Here is a 16,771-nt window from a genome sequence, read left to right on the forward strand (position 1 = left end):
CAGAGAGTACAACACTTCACTTTGTTCTCCTCTGCCCCATCGCTAAGATCATTGAAAGCTTGAGTCATCACTGAGTCGCTGGTTCCACATAAGTGACCAACCTCTCATGATCTTATTATCCTGCTGTCTGCACAGGCTAATTATTTTGTGTGTCCTTTTTCCACTGTATAATGGGATATTTCTTCTCATTCACTTCTAATGATCAGTATCAGAGGGTTGAATTAAGTGCTCACAGCACTGCAATTGAAATATTGCGTTTATACAATAGTTCTATAAACAAGAAGTCAATATTGACTAACCTGTTTTATAGACAATACGGCATCCGTATGCTTGCTTAGAAACGTCTCTAAAAATATTGGTCATGCTAACATGCACTTTTGTAATGCCTTTAAGCCAGATCAGTGATTATATTGGAGGTCAGGCGAAATACTGTGATTATGTTAATGTGCTCAATTAACAATCGCAGTAAATTATGTGGAGTTAACTGTACTGTATGGTCTTGTATACATTCACACTTCTTTCTGTTCGCAACACGGCAGATCAGTGATGTGTGATGCTCATGTGTAAATATGGTGGAATAGAAAACTCTTACTCATGCTTAAAGGGATACTCCACTTTTTTGGGGGGAAATAGGCTCATTTTACCACTCCCCCAGAGTTAAACAGTCGAGTTTTACCGTTTCCGAATCCATTCAGACGATTTTCTGATATTTAGAAGAATGTCAGTAACCAGATAGTTTCTGGTCTCATTGACTTCCATAGTAGGAAAAAAATATACTATGGGAGTCAATGAGACCAGAAACTGTCTGGTTACTGATGTTCTTCCAAATATCAGAAAATCGACTGAATGGATTCGAAAACGGTAAAACTCGACTGTTTAACTCTGGGAGAGTTGTAAAATGAGCCTATTTTCAAAAAAAGTGGAGTATCCCTTTAAGCTTTATGTGACAGACATTGTGCGTTTTACATTGTATTTTTTTCACTATCTATTCATTAAAGGATCTGTTTACACTTTTACATGCGTTTTCATTGATTGGATAGCTATCTGATTGTGAAAATACCACGGCTGTGTCCGAAATCGCCCCCTAAACTCTTAAATGGGACACTATTTTGAGGAACGGCCATTTGGTGAACATTTTAAACAGGCAAATAAAAACTACAACAACAAAGAGATCCGTTACATTTGCAACTGAACGTTTTGTGTTATGCAGTGTTGGGTAAGTTACTCTAAAAAAGTAATTAGATTACAACAGTGTAATTAGATTACTGTACTAATTACTCTCTTTAAAAAGTATTTAATTACTTTTAATTACTTTCAAAATCCCATATCAATCTCAACCAGCTGAATAATACAAGGATAGACATGAATCTGTTTTAATTCTTTCAAATAAACACTATAAAATTGCATGAATTATCCTTAAACTGACCAAGGTGGAGAAGATTACATTATACAAAACATACTTTTTAACATCAGACAATACATTTTGATGTTAAACCCACTATTGTTTTATGTCTGATCTCATGACATTTCACACTTTTTCATACATATTTTATAATTATTCATTCGAATATAATTATTCGAGTGCGGTCGTGATATTTAGACACCTCATAAAATGCATACAAATCGCTGTGAGATCGGCTTGATCCATACACAGTATTTGCCTCAATTCCATCAGAAGTAACTGTATGAAGAGTAATCCCTTACTTTACATTTTCAATGGAAAAGTAATTTAATTACAGTAACTAATATACTTAGTAATTAGTTACACCCAACACTGGTGTTATGGTACAAGCACATTTCTTACACTGTAAAAAAATATTGATAATTTAACTTAAAAAAAGTAAGTAACCTGGGTTGCCTTAAAATTTTAAGTTGATTGAACTGGAAAAAGTGAGTTAATACAATGAAGTAGATTAATTTAACCATCAGAAACTCAAAATAATAAGTTATCTCAACTAAATAAATTATTATAAAGTTGATTTGACAAAAGAAAATATGTTGTGATAACAAATCTTGAAAATATTTTTTTAAAGTGTAGCGAATAATTCGAAATATTGAAATTTACCATTTACAGTCAATAATCAGAATAAGGAATTTATATGACATGCATAAATTGTATTATCTACTCGTTTTTTTTTTTTTTGGGGGGGGGGGGGGGGGGGGTTATGCTTTAAAATTGGAAGCCTTCCAGTTCATATACAGACCAGTTTGTTGGTCTCCCTCATTTTACAGAAGCAACCCTTCTGGAGAGCTCAGGAAACAAAGTTTATGCTTATAGCTTTACACGGCATAGACATAATGCGTTTTATTGGACTTCTGTTCCGCCATGCTTTCAAAACCGATCATGAGTGCTAAACCTCCATATGCAACACATATACACCTGTGTCAGAGTGGAAAAAATACGATTAAACCGTATACATGCGATTAAACTCCACATATTCGACTGTGATTATGGTTACTGTAATTATGAGCCTAATCACATTAACATAATCACAGTATTCAGTGTACACGATCTCCAACTTAATCTCATTATATGGAGACACAGCCAGCAAGTGTGTGAATGAATGTGTGTACGTGATGCATTTAGGTGTTCGATTGTATGCGTGTGTGTGTCTGAACTAAACAGCTAAAAGCAGCAGGAGACTGCAAAACACACACACACCTTTCTCACCTGCAGCCTCGAAACAGTCTGAAACAGTTGCATTGCATAGCTGAGCATGACTACATGCGTGTGTGTGTTAGCGTCTTCTTGTTTTGTTTGGTGAATAATGTGTGTGTACTGTATGCGTGTGTGTTTGGCGACCTGTAGAGACGGTAATTACTGCGACAGGATGAGGCCCTAGCGAGACGCTGTGCTGCAGTTCATCCTGTCACTATCGCTCAAGCACGTCTTGTCCTCCATCCACATCCGTGTGAGGCCTCTCCTTTCCCATCTTTTTGTTCTTTCAACTTTTTTATTTCTTTCTCTAACTGCAGAACTAAATGAATTAGTCTCCTGTAGAGTGAGAGTGGAGCAGGCTAGCGTGTGCGTCTCAGACTGAAACCAAGCTCGAATCCACCGCTGATATGCTAAGTGTGAGTGGCATCACTTCACAGCGATCCATCCTTGAAAAACACCAAGAAAATATGACAGGAACTTCACAGACACTTTAAACTTGTGAAAAGAAGTTAGAGGTGAGGGGTTGAAAACTAAGAGGGACTGGTTAGCCGAGGCCCGAAACAGAGTAGATTTTGATTAAAATTATCAAGACCAATATTTTTTTCCTCAGAATAACATGACTGACTAATCATGACCACAAAGAAAGTAAATGCCAAGGCATGGTGACAGACAGTTGTGTGAGCTGACAAACAATTAAAATAAAAAAATACACACTTAGTCATTGTGGTTTGGAGTTAATTTCAAAATTATAAATGAATGTGCTACTTGAATACATTAACTGGCACATTTGGTATTCAATCTGAGTTTAGGTGTAACATCAGTAGCGAACAGCCAATCACATGCTGAGAGAGTTTATAGAATATTAAGAATTTAAACAAATGTACACAGGAAGATTCGTCGTCTTTTGGGAGGTGATGGAAACTACAGTCATTGGCAGGATCACTCTGATTTCGTTTTCAGCTTATGTTCAAAACACTCACGTTTAAGCCACTGAATTAGTTTAATCCAGTTATGCGTATCCGCGAACAGCACATGTTGTCCCTGAGCTCCGTAACGACATCTCTCATAAAGATTTGCGTCTTTAAATAGTAAAATAATTCTCCGAAAAACAGCTAGCCTCTTCGCTAACTAACACACAAAATACCATTGGAATGCTACTTCCGCCGCCTCACCGGAAGTTTCACCCACTTTATTTTTTACAGGAGCGCCACCCGGAAACTTGTGGATAGGGAAAACCCGTAACACCAAAGATGGCGGTTGTATGCAAATGCCCCGCCCCTCCCGCTGGACAGCCAATCGTCTGCTTTTAACGGTCAAGCTGGGAAACATTTAAATACGTTACTGTTTGAAAAGGCGGCAGATTTGATATGCAGTGTATAGCCGTTTCTCAATACCAAGTACGCAGACTTCGGACTTGCGTCCTTGGTAGTTCAGACTTGCAAGTTCGTTCGGAGAACGAACTCCCGAGGATGCGAGGACGCAAGTCCGGTTCTTCTGCAAATGGAACAGAGCGTACTTGATCGCGTCACTCAGCACGCTCTACTCTATATTTTAGGCAACAATAAAACGAAATTTGCTACAACTCTGCATCTTTTCGTCAACAATAAAACGAAATATGTTATAAAACACCCCTCTGACTCTTTTCATTAACAAAAAACAACATAGCCTATTAGCCTAATGGCCATGTTGTTCAGGCAACGCGATTCTCTTCACTGCATATATTTATAACAAAATGAACATGATCTTTTTTTTTCATTTAAAAAATATGAAACATTGATTTTTATTGACATTTATCAAACAGACAGGGTTATGTCATTTTATTTTATTGTTCATATAGTGAAGATAATATTAAAAAAAGTTGTTGAAGTTAAATAGCCATGAAACCTCAAAAACTTTTTTTTTTTTTTTTTTTTTTTGCGCCATGGAACAAACTATAGTTTAACGAGACCAAAGATAGACTTATACACAAGACGAATTATACGTCAAGGTTTATCCACTAGACTAGAGAGATCAGAGCCGGCGGCAAACGTCAGAAGCACTAGCCGAGGATAAGCTGTTCCAGTCGGGGTTGATCTCGCTGAGTGTCCGCTGAAGGCTTGGATGTCAGAACTCCGAAAACGTCAGATGCATTTTTCAGATAGGCGCTATCTTTATAAATAAACTACAGATTTGAGATTTAAACAACCACATTCTCGCCTGAAACACTCTTAAAATTACATTTCATGACTCAATAACAGTAGTATTTTGATATTTCGCGGATTTTCTCCTCTCCTATTGACGCTTGCTGGTTGGTGCGAGGTGCATTCTGGGTTACCTGGCTATCTCAAGTCCACACAAGTCACCTCTCGATGCATCCTCGGTAAACGGGGCGGATCAAGAACACATATGGGGATTTGAAGTGGACTTGGCTAGATGTGAACTTTGAATTGGAACAGTACTTCGGCAGCGACAGATGACGTTTCACAAGTCCACAAGAACACAAGTACAGACAAGTACGCATATTGAGAAACGGCTTATGTGTGCGTTGTGTAGAAATATCAGACATCCCAAGTCTCCCAGAAGTGTCTCCCGCAGATTGATAGAGGCTCGCTGATGCCCGCAAATTAGTTAAAATCTCCCGGTTAAAATTACTATGAAAGTTATACTTTTTTATTACAAGTGGTACCCACAATTTAAAAAAAAAAACAGCACACATAGAAACCTAATGGTTCATGTGTAAAAACAAAAAACGGACTTAAACGATATATGAGCGAGTGTGAGAAAATGAATGTGAGAAATGTGGGGTCAGAGAACATTGAGTGTTGAGTATTAAACGGTTTGTGCAGACTAATATGTTCAACATGTATCAGTGCCGTGCGCTGGCTTTGACTTTACGTGCAGCAAAACTTGGAGGCAGGCGAGACAAGCTCACTGTGCCGACAAAATGCCTAAATCAATAACCTGTCAGAGGAGAGGAGAGCTGGAGAAGGACTGATATTCTCTCTCTTGCTCTCTCTGCCTCTATCTTTTCTTTCCTGCCTCACCCCTCTCTCCAGAGAGAGTTTGTTATAGGCTTCCTCTATTATTGCATTGCAAAACAAACTGTCAGAATTCTCAGAGAGATAGAGAGAAAGAGAGGGCAGCTGTTGTGTTGTGTGGATAGGTCCACTACTACAATAAACCCATCAGACGGAGAAACTTGCAGCTTTTCTGACAGCAGACATGTGAAAACAATACAAAGATGTAGAATAAAACATCTTTACTTCCAGCATCGCATGCTCTGCTGCAGTGTTGTAGTACTCGAGACTCGGACTCGTCTCGGACTCGGTCTCGAGACCATATTTTAATGGTCTTGGTCTTGTCATGGACTCGTGTGCATTTGGACTCGGAATCGAACATTTTTTTTTTTTAGGACTCGGACTTATTCCCGAGTCCACTCGAGTTCAATTCAAAATATTTTTCAGGATTATTAATGTATGTTAATAAAATATTTCTTTAAATTGATTGACACGCTCAGTGATTGGTGATTTTCTAGTGCGCAACTGCGCATGACAAATTGTAATAAAATTACTTTTAACACCACCTACTATGTGGCCTTTTTACCTTAAACTGATCATATTTTTTAAACTCTAAGTAAATTCAGTAAAAAAAAGGATTTCTCTAAGTAAATAAAAGTAAATGAAGTAATCAACCCTCACTGGTCTCGGTCTCGACTCGGACTCGACTGTCTCTGGTCTCGGACTCGACTAGGACTTGACTCTCTATGGACTCGGTCTTGACTCGGACTCGGCTCTCTCTGGTCTCGATCTCGACTCGGACTCGAGTGAGGTGGTCTCGACTACAACACTGCTCTGTTGTTTATCAGAAGTAAATGTTCTCTAGGTGAATGCAGTGTCATCTGCTATTGGCGAGTCAACAACTGATTAATGGCGCTATAAATGGATTAATGGATTAATGGCATTGGTTCAGGACAATATGGCGCTATTAGTGCCATATTGTCCTGGAGAACCCTTTATATGTTGAAATGGTTCTTTGTGTTGGAGTTTAGGATTCTTTATTCCCGCTTTTTTGTTTTTTCAAATCTATAAATGTCAAAGCCATTTTCTGGAGCTCAGCTATACAACTACAGTTACTACACATACCATCAACATACTCTCAACAACAGGTAAATGATTTCTTTATTAAAAGGTCTATAAATTATAACTTTACAAATTGTAACAATCATTTCCTACCAATCATGTCTTTTTCTCTTTTTAGTTTAACAGCTCCGTTCAGTTAAGGATACTCTTCTCTTCTCCACAGAGTAACAGAGATATGGATTTAGGATTTAGGATTAAATTATGACTTTATGCCTAAACATGGCCAGTCCATTTTTGCTCATTTTTGCCTTCTTCTTAATTGTTTTCACATAATCAAATGGAAAAGACACAATGTAACTCTAAACTTGATTGTGTATTTCAGATGCGGTCATGTATCATAACCTCATCATCTGCAGAGAGAGACTGCTCAGAATACACAGTCAAGATACAAATAAGATTTTTCACTGGAACTTGGTCTTCATTACTATGTCGTGTTCAATGTCTATGGTTATTCATTAATGTATTCAGCTACCCTCTGTTGTAAGAGCACTGTCATTTTGGCTACAATCTGCTATGTTAATAAAAAATAAAAGTACCTAATTGACAACATGCTGTTTTTCTAATTTAAAACCCAAATAGAGACAACAAGATATAAGACCAGGCAGATAAAGGGCTAAAAAAAGACAATAATTTTTTTTTTTAATTATATTGATATTAGTAATATTAATAATGTGAAGATACTAATATAATGAAAATAAATAAATATCATGGTCCTTGTGGAACCTTATAAAAAGGGTTCTGCTATTGTTACAAGCTGAAGAACCTTAATTTGGTGCGGTTTAGAAACATTTTTCTTAAGAGTGTATTTTGTAGTCTGCTTTTAAGATGTTTTGTAACAAACAACAACAATAGAATTGAAGTAGACCAAAAACCATTCATCTGTTGTGTCTTTAATGTCCAGTCTACTGATAATACAATTAGACTTCAAAATAATAACTAATATTATTATTTTTTGTTGTTGTTAATATTTAAATATTCATAATGCATATTATGTTTTTATTTTTGCAGTATAATAAGTCTGCGGTTTTCTTCTCCTCAAAAAGCAGAAATAAAACTATAATTAAAAACCAGTGTGCATATTTGACAATAATCAACAATAATACAGGTCAAGCACACTCTATTCTCATTACTGTAATGCAAAAAAAAAAAAACTTCCACTGATATATTTCTTACTGTAAACTGTTAAGTAATAAACATTGTGACAAAAAGTGCTAAAATATCATGAATATAATGTTATGAAAAAAACATGAATTTCATAAAATATACAGTATAATGCCTACTTTATTTAAATGTGACCCGAACATGCTTTTTATTTCTTTATTAGAGGATTATAAACAGAGGAGTTTTAATAAAAGATCTAAAAAAAAAAAAAAAACGAGTTTACTGTTTGTGTACACACACCCAGACAGACATTCCCAAGGCTGCATTCTGTACATAAATACCAACAACAAGGATTTGTCACGCTGTAAAGCTAACACTGAATGGGGTATTATGACCGGCCTCCGTCAGATTATTTATGAGAGGGGCTGTAATTGAACACTGCAAATCCTACAGCTTTGAGTTATGGATGAACAGGAGAGGGCGTTAGCAAGTGTACTCCATATGCTCCTCTCTCTCTCGAGCACTTTCTTCACAAACTTTACAGATTCACACCTGCTTATTTACATAAATGTGACACTTGTAGTCAAAATCTGATATGTAACGCCTCAGAGGAGGTCATTAATTGCCATTTAACTAAATCAATTTTAATCATTCAGGGTAAATAAAACGAAAATAAGGGAACGCATGTTTGCAAGGCTCTAAATTGATCCGCTTGTGTTGAATTTACCAAGGGGGCCCGGACGGAGGCCCTAGTGATCAGTTCATTCTGGATGAGCTAAAGACCTTTATAGAGATAACACACTTTGTAAGAACTCTGAGAATAGAAATGCATAATCCAAAAAATATAATATTCGCAAAATCCTGAAGAGCTGGTTCTCCAAAATTACTGTATGTAATGCGTGCCTGTTTGAAAAACGCATTGCTTTGAGTCAATGAGAATGTGCTTAATGTTAGTTTTGCAAACTGGATTAACTGATTAATTGGGTGGAAAAATCGTGTTTCATAGAACAATTCATTCATGAATCAGGGCGAACGAGGGTAAAGGGATACTCCACCCAAAAATGAAAATTCTGTCATTATTTACTCACCCTCAAGTTGTTGCAAACCTCTATGAGTTTCTTTCTTCTGCTGAACACAAAGGAAGATATCGTGAAGAACGATTGGAAGTCACTAGCCGCGTTTCCACTGCCGGGCCAGGGCCGGGCCGTGCTAGTGCGTGCCAGGGCCAGTCGCGTTTCCACTGTCACTTCCGGGGCTTGATCGGGGCTTCCTCAGGGCCAACGGCCAGGATTTCTGGCCCGTCGAATACCTTGGGCCAGAGGGGGCCAGCTCGGGCTAGAGGCGTGCTCAAGGTAAAAGGCGGAGTTTATCGGTGTTATGGAACGTTATGATCTGAAGCAAGATGCACATAGGGGTGTCCATGTTTAACCGATTAACCGTTTAAAATTGCATAACATTTTAATTTGAACTGTAGGCCTACCAAATGCTGCGCAACAATATATAGGCTATATATAGCTACATATCGACGAATTTTCAGATATTTGTTTGATTTTTTTTGCCCCTTAACATTTAAAATATTTGACAAATTAATATGAAAAAAATATATATTTTACTGGTTTTCTGAGGCCAAATTAGAACCTGGAAATGATATTTTCCCCGCAGTGCTGAATGAGAAGAGCCGTAACCGCAGCCTACAGAAAGGGGATTTATGGGTGATTTATAGGCTATAATAAATGTGTCTGATAATAAAATAATATAAAATAACGAGGCATTAATTGTTTATTAATAAACTATTGTTTTCTAAATGATTTTCGGCTAAAAACATATCTCCATCTCCGGATGCACATGTAGAGAAATAAGCTACATAAACATAGAAGATATTGGCTTTCGATTCGAATTTGTTCATTTTAAATTGGACATTTAAAGCTTTAATCTACAAAGGATATAACCCCTGTAGACTAAAGCTTTAAATGTCCAATTCAAAACGAACAAATTCGAATGCGGTGGCTGTTCACGGGGATCATGAAGCGCGCCTTGATTAATTGTTAAAGCACAACGTTTTCTTGTTATAAATACATTTATTTGCGAATAATGTATTATTATTTTCTGTATGACCAGAAATTAAAGAGTATTTTAAGTTGTTTCCACTAAAAGAAATGCAATGAAACTGTTCACATGGGCGTCTCGCAGCCATCAGTGCGTGCTCCACACACACTGGATATGCGCTGATATTTGTCAAACATATTGTGTTTATTTGTGCTCTGTTCCTTTTTTTGGATAAAGGCGTCTTCTACATATGCAGCCTAATAAAATGTTACAATAATGATGATGGTTATTATTAGCTATTATTATTATTATTTGCAGACACGGAGTTTTTGTGAAATGGACGTTTTGCTTATTTTCAATTGGCAATTTCAGTTTGAAGGGTGATGGAAATGGGGCTTTAACTGCTCCGTACTTGCTGCGTTTTATTTCTATAAATTAATTTCGTTTCAAATGGGGTCCAATCAGTTATTAAAGGTGTTAAAAATTTACTCTGTATTTCGAGGTTGCGGCGCGCACACTATGCACCGAGTATTAACCGATGGGCCTCGGTTAACGATTAATGAATAACTTGAAAACGTGCCCGCAGCCCTACTTGTTATATCGCGCAAAAAAAATCGCTGCTTGAAATGGAGAATTGCCTGTACTGGTCTCGTTACACTATTGCAGCAGTTTACGGCAGTTGAGTTAATATACATGCTATCTTCCTAATTTAAAAAATAAATTAATTCATAATACCCGCTGAAATGGGTTGGGTTTTATGACGTTTGATCCTGAAAGGCGTGTTAGGGGTGGGGTCTGGGGCAGCGCTGTGGGGCTACTGGCCCGGCAGTGGAAACGCAAGCCCGGTGCTTGAGGCCCGAGGCCACTAGCTCGGCCCGGCTCGCTGTTAGCTCTGGCCCAGCCCTAGCCCGGCAGTGGAAACGCGGCTATTGGTGCTAAACAACTGTTTGGTCCCCAATCGTTCTTCAAAATATCTTCCTTTGTGTTCAGCAGAAGAAAGAAACTCATACAGGTTTACAACAACTTGAGGGTGATAACAGAGTTTACATTTTTGGGTGGAGTATCCCTTTAAGATTTTTAGTAAAACTTTGGTTTATGTCTCACACAAAACTATTCAGAAGACTTGTAATAGTATAGATCATTTTTATGTCTTTATTTACAATTATATTAAAAAGAAGAGCTCAAAATATTCTTCATAAACTCATTTTTATGTTACAACACATGCATGAGTAAATAATGACAGATTTATCATTGTTGGTTGAACTGAACCCAGCTCTGAAGTCTGTTACATCATAAAGCACACGAGCAACCATTAGCTCACCGCCTCTGACCGAACAAACAGCTTGTTCTTAAGAGCATCATGTCACAGTCACATCTGTGCTCAATTAAAATCTTAATCACTCGTAATACCAAAAGGTGTTCAGCTCCAAAAGTGTACATGGAAATGATCAGTGAGGTCAAAAATATCACAAAGGATGTAGACTGTGAACATTTATCGGCCTGGCCAAAATATCAGTTTATCCCTATACTGTGCAGAATATATGCATATTGCTTGATGGGAGTCCTGTCCAAAATTCACTCTCCTCTCCTTCTGCACCCCTCATCTTTTTTATTCTGTCCCTGTGACCTCTCTACGTTCTGCCTGACTGACCCTCCTGATTTAATGACCACACACAGACGGGACACTCAGAAAGAGAAGCGAGAAAGCGAATGGGAGCCAAAAGCTAAAACCAGCCGAGTGGGATTCATTGCTGCTTACAGATCAGAATCCTCCCATTTTCTCCCTCAGATTCGTCTTTTATTTTCCTTCACCTGTTCGGCACTGTATCTGCAATTCATTCCCCTCTCCTTCTCTGTTGCAGCCATTCATTTCGGCCTGCCACTCAAAATACCGGTCCCATCGCAAGCCTTCATTTCAAATGATCATCCCTCTCTCTTTCTGTACTCGTTTTCAGAGTGGATTTGAAAGGAGTGACAGACATGCCGAGTGAGAAAGCGCGGCAGAGGAGCCAGAAGATTCTATATCAAACAGAAACACTTGTGCACACACACAAACATACCTCCGCCAAGCATTCATCATTTTTTTGTTATTCTAACAAAGCTAATGCAACCAAAGCCCTAATGATGTCACTCTGATGTATAAACTGACATTCTCTCCTCACAAATTCATCAAGAATTCAGAGCAGCCATTCTGTCCTCATAACACTTCAACCCAAATCATTTTAGCCTAAATTCTTCATTGCCTTGTAGCCATAAAATATAAAAAGGTAAATGGCTCGGTTTCATTAGCTGAGCTGTCTTGCTGTCTACTCCCTACATAGGGAGCTGCCTTCTAAGGCCGCATTTGAGACATGAGATACTGGTTTGAAACAACAGTCATACAAATAACATTGCTCACATGCTTTAAGTTGATTTCATTTTCAATATTGAGTTTGCAACTTTGCACGTTGACAAGCCAATGCCACAATATTTTATTAACCATAAAAAATATAGCATTAATATTATATTGTATTAATATATATATATATATATATATATATATATATATATATATATATGAAGAATTCAGATGCAAAAGCCTCTAAATGCCATTTGAAAATTTCTTCTTTAATGATGATTTTTATCAAACTTGTATATTTAAGTTCAGTAATTTCACTTAAATAACAATTAATAGGTAATTATCATTGCCATTTAAGTGAAATCACTGAACTTAAATATAAAAGATTGATAAAAATGATCATTCTAGAAGAAAATTTCAAATGGCACTTAGAGGCTTTTGCATATGAACTCTTCATATATATATATATATATATATATATATATATATATATATATATATATATATATATATAGTGGGATTGCTTTCTTAACACAGGATGCATTCAATGGTGCTAAAATGCCCTAAAAAAGCTGTTATCAACCTTTTAAAACACCTTTATCTACTGTAGGATGCTGCAGCTCACAAGTTTTGGAACAGAGCTCATGCTTTTTATATGAAAGTTGTCCCAATGTTCCCAAACTGATCAACAATTGTGGGACCAGTCCTTAAACTGAATAACTAATCAAGTAAGGGATAATGTATATCCGGCTGGAGGTTCTCTCAAAATAACCCCCGACCAGGTGTTCGCAACATAAATAATTATGGGGATAAGAACATATGTTGACTTCAGATTACACCGTTTTAAATTCATACCTGTTTGCATATCATAATCCAACAGTGTGGGTTGTTTTAACCCAACTTTGGGTAAAATATGGGCTAGCCCTGCCATTGGGTTACATTTTTATTACTACATTTTAAACACAACGTTTGGGTTTGGTCCATATTTGACCCTAAGTTGGGTTAAAACAACCCAGCATGTTTAGAGTGTATGAAACAAAAGAGCAGGTCCATGATACTTAATGGCATAATTTAATAACTGTACACAAAGTATTGATTCAACTGAGTTTTAATACTTTATTAGCTCACCAAATACAAAACTTCCACGAAGAAAAACCGTACAGCGCTGCTGACTTCAGTAACCCGGATGAGTCTGTCCCTAGGCGTTTCTCAATGTCAAGGAAGGATCCTTGGAAGCCGGAATTTCGAGGATGCTACGTCATCGACGTCCGTCGAAGGACTGTTCCAATGTCGAGGATCCTCAGAATTTCAACCAAGGACTGAGTCCTTCGTTCGGAAAATATCCCATACACAGGAAAGGATGCATATGTGTAGCCTTCGCGCTCTTAAATCACCCACAATCCTATGCGCAGCTTTGCTATCTTGTTCATCAAATAAAAAAATGTCGACCGTTAGCGGAGTCGGAGTGATAACGGCAATATGCTTTCAAATGTAAGCAAGTATAATTTCAGTTTAGCCATTTATTTAATGTTTGTTAAACTATTTAACATATCGGCTCAAATTTGCTGAGGGGATTTAAAGCTGTTCCCTTTTACTGGTGATTAACTTTTTAATTTTTACTTCATAGCCTTTTTTGTTGGTCACATATTTTACAATTGCATGTGTTTTAACAGCTAACGTTAGATCATGTTGCTATATGGACGTAACGTTAGTTCTGTTAACTCCGGTAATATAATCGTTTTTGAATGAATAAACTCCTTTTTAAATCAATATTTTGTGTCAAATTATTGATTTATTTGGTAGGTAGCCATGTTATAAGTGGGAAAATGTATAGCGAGGCGGTTGTTACAGCGAATACAACCGGCTGATCAAGACCCCTCTGCTTTAGAGTTTGCGGGGTTGTATTCACTATAACAACCGCCTGGTTATACATTATCCCTTTATTTATTTATTTCTATGAGGACTGACAAGACAAAATAAGGACTGTCAAGTGTATTTAAACAGTGCAGTACACCAGCACAATGATTTTTGCAGCGCCGAAGCGGACCTTTCACTGATGTAATGACGCAATGACGTGCACTTGCTAGCCTGTTCCATTTACGTGTTCTCCGAACGCTAAAGAGGACCCTTGCCTAGCCTCTGAAGGAAATGACTTGGAAGGACCCGTCCTGCCAAGGAAGTATCCTTGACATTGAGAAACACCTCCTGTTTTGAGCGGTTGTTATCTGGGAATAACTTACCGCTAGATGGCGCTATTGACCAATCAGAATCTAATATTCCACAGAGCCGTGTAATACTAACCAGCAAGCAAGCCCTTGTAATCAATAGGTCAACTGAGTTCACCCAAACCAAAAGGTGAACAAACTCAAATGTAATGAGGTACAGCATTGCGTCACTCAAAGCGGTTTATTTATAGCCTTGTATGAAAGGCAAAAAAGACAACTATAGGCACTTCATAATATCAGACCCTAGTTGGGGGGAGAGCAAATTGAAGCCCATTTGGATTGGATCACTCTAGCGCAATGCATGCACAGGTGATCAGATCAGCTGTCCAGCTGGAAGTCTATCATGCATGCTGATAATATACGCAACACATCACAAATTTTTACCTCCTGCCACCACACAACAATATAAACTCGTAGTGTTACTAATGCCAGCCATTCCTCTTTCATCAGTGTCAGCATCAGTCATAATAACATTAAATGCGCTTTTCAGTTGACACGCTGTTTTATTTGGTTCTTCAATAAGTTTCCAGGGGTGAAACCCCTCGCGAGCTTCTCGTGCGCTCATGGCAACCCGCTGGTTCACACACTCGTGTGCTCGCATGACATATGAATAAATAACGACAAGCGCAGCAGGCGCGTGCACCGCTACCCGATACGCGCAGCAATTACGCAAAAAACTAATAAACATTCAAAGGTTTTTTTTTAACTTAAAAGATAATAAAACACTGAAATATTATAGAACACAACATATAATATAGAAATTGAATGGCCAACTGAAAGCATTGGTTGTTTCATTGTTTTCTAACATGTCTAGGTGATACTAAGTAATGTTATCAATAAAAGTAGCGGTTGTAGCTTGTCATCAGTTTTCCAGAGTAAGTCAGCGCTCTTACCTGCTTCCTCCTGATCAGTCCGGCCCGTGCTCTCGACAACCGACCGACCGACCGCTGATCCTGATGCTGAGAGAGTGCTGATGCTCCGCGCGCTCACCCTTCCTGCGCTCGCTCGCTCTCTCTCTCTCTCCTTCTCCCTCTCTCTCTCGCATCATCATGTTGCGGTTTCAAGTTTAAAACAAGTTGAATGCTGCATGACTGATCAGCATTGTCGAGTGTCATTTGTCATCTATAAATGAAGCTGGCAAGAAATGTAATTTTGCATATCACTGCATTTCAACAGTAAAATAATCATCCATCTCTTATCATATAAATTACATCTATCCAAGTGTTTTTGTTTTATTTCTTGATTTAACAACTTTAATATTATAGCTACATAAAAATATTAAATATATATACATATAGTGTATAATACAATTATATTTATATTATGTAATAATGATACAGTAATATAATTGATCAAATAAATTGTAATATAATATAATCCAATGCTGCTTTGTAAAAAAAAAAAAAAAAAGTTGTGTACATCTTGATATTATATTATAACCAGGGTGAGAATTATTCAATGACTTTCAAAGGATGCGACTGATAAGTTATAAAAGAAATTAAAATTGTCTCAAAGATGATTCACCAAAACACTACTTATTTTGATATGTATAAATTCATTTGTGATTTATAATGAAGTAATAAAATGATGAGTGGCAAAACTCCTCCAAACAACCCCTCGATAATTCACACTCTTGTAATGGCAAATGGGCACCCTGACCCTTCTGTCATTATATTATATCATATTATAGATTATAGGTAAGGTATTTGAGTCACATGTTTTTTTTAATCATTTTTCGGATCGGCAAGAAAAAAAATTAAAGATAATATATCAAAGTTGCAAATAAAGTAAGGTCTAAATGGTAAGGAATAGAAATATAATAATTAGGCCCAAGTGTAAAATAACACTATAGAGCTCACTGTATAAAATATTCATTTGTAAGCTATATTTTGTTGTTTCATGTTTCATTTTGTTGTTTCCAAAAGTCGAATGAACGAGTACTTATGTCCTTTCGATGTCTTACAGGTTAGGCCATTGTTGGCCGGAAGACGCTAGCATTCTGCTATTGTGTGACGTCATCACATTTTTGAACGGATTTTTAGAACAGATAAGTGAACTTAAAAATGCAATTTTCAGCTGAGTGTATTATCTTAGCCCTCCCTTGTGAATGCAACTTTCAAATTACTTGACAAAAAATTACATCCTGAGAAAAGTGGATTTCTGGGGTGAAACCCCATTGACTCCCATTCATTCTGCACTCGACCGCGAGCACCCCCGCATGGACAGAGACGTCTTACTGCACCCAATCCAGTAATGGTAGAAATCCTAACATTAAAGGGCTCGG

General features: G+C 37.4%; 1 protein-coding gene across 1 annotated transcript in view; it reads right to left on the minus strand.

The window, feature by feature from the left end:
- Positions 1-15,719, minus strand: part of cdh23 (cadherin related 23) — a 247,724-nt gene extending 232,005 nt beyond the window's left edge. Inside the window, exon 1 of the mRNA XM_089116802.1 lies at positions 15,381-15,719. The gene's annotated coding sequence lies outside the window, so the exon portion shown is untranslated. The remainder of the gene's footprint in view (positions 1-15,380) is intronic.
- Positions 15,720-16,771: the final 1,052 nt, after the last annotated feature.

This window comes from Pimephales promelas, chromosome 11 (genome assembly GCF_988280905.1).
Source record: "Pimephales promelas chromosome 11, fPimPro1.hap1.1, whole genome shotgun sequence".
NCBI lineage: Eukaryota > Metazoa > Chordata > Actinopteri > Cypriniformes > Leuciscidae > Pimephales > Pimephales promelas.